Consider the following 1,279-nt stretch of genomic DNA (forward strand, 5'->3'; position numbering starts at 1 on the left):
ACGATGCTGCTTGATGTGATTGAACTACAGGAGGATATACCTGTATTAACTCACAATAAAATGATTTTGATAAAAAGAAAATACCATGGTTTGGGTCAGGTAAGCACCTCAGTTTTCAAAGTAACATCTTTGCTTTTCAAAACTGTAAAGAAGTTTGTGCTCAGATTTACCCAATGAAATGTGTCCTTTGATCTCTTGAATGCTGAATTAATGAGTATTGATTGCAGACCTAAGCAAGTCAAAATGTTTGGCAATTTCCATGTTTTCTCCATTTACCATGATGGTGTCTATTGGTCCACTTACCTAAGCAAGTCAAAATGTTTGGCAATTTCCATGTTTTCTCCATTTACCATGATGGTGTCTATTGGTCCACTTGTGAAAAAATGTGTTTTCTTTATTTTTGGTTTGAAAGCCATACTGCAGGCTGGAGGCCTTGATTTCTCCATCAGTTGCAGCTGTTTGCCTCCACCAAGAGGATGTCCTTGCTCTCTGATTACATTGAGAACACCCAAGTAATCAAAAATCATTTCCTCATTTTAAAATCCATATGCTTATTTACATCTGTAAATCCCTTTTAAAATGGAATGTAACATATTTACATATATTAAGGATTAGAGTACAGTACTGTTGAGGTACAGGTGAGGTGAACCTCCCTGGGTTCAGTCCATAATATTCATCCACTAAAGTCATATAAGGAGACGGTAGGAAAATACATAAGTTGACTATTTTCTTTTATTTCCAAATTTAAATATACGTCTTGTTTTTCAAACGTTTTGATTTCTCTTTAACTTTTCTGGTTTTATTACATATCTACAATGTTCCTGTAGTATATCAATTATACATCCTTTTTATGTTTTCAATGATTACTTTATAGTTTGTAACATACCTGTTTCAAAGACCAATTTAAAACAATACTCTATGCGTCATAGTTTTCTTGATCACTGCCATTTATTTGATTCTGATTCATAATAACCCTAAATGACAAAGTATAACTTCCCCTATAGTTTACCAAGACTGGAACACCTGTCATCCTCAAACTTTCATAATTAATGAAGATAATTTAAAATGTTTCCAATTTTTTCATCCTGGCTCTTATGACATTGTTTCCACTTCATCCATCCATGTTATAATCATGAAAAATACATTATAATTCACTAGAACAAAATATCATATTTGCTATTAATAAGGAATGGGTAAAATAATATATTTTATCTTCACTTATTCCCTCTCAAGAAATCTTTCTTTCATTAGGCAGATCACAGTTTTAAAACTAGAGAAT

This window comes from Echinops telfairi, unplaced genomic scaffold, assembly GCF_000313985.2.
Source record: "Echinops telfairi isolate 266 unplaced genomic scaffold, ASM31398v2 ScPeMD7_2186;HRSCAF=2738, whole genome shotgun sequence".
Classification (NCBI taxonomy): domain Eukaryota; kingdom Metazoa; phylum Chordata; class Mammalia; order Afrosoricida; family Tenrecidae; genus Echinops; species Echinops telfairi.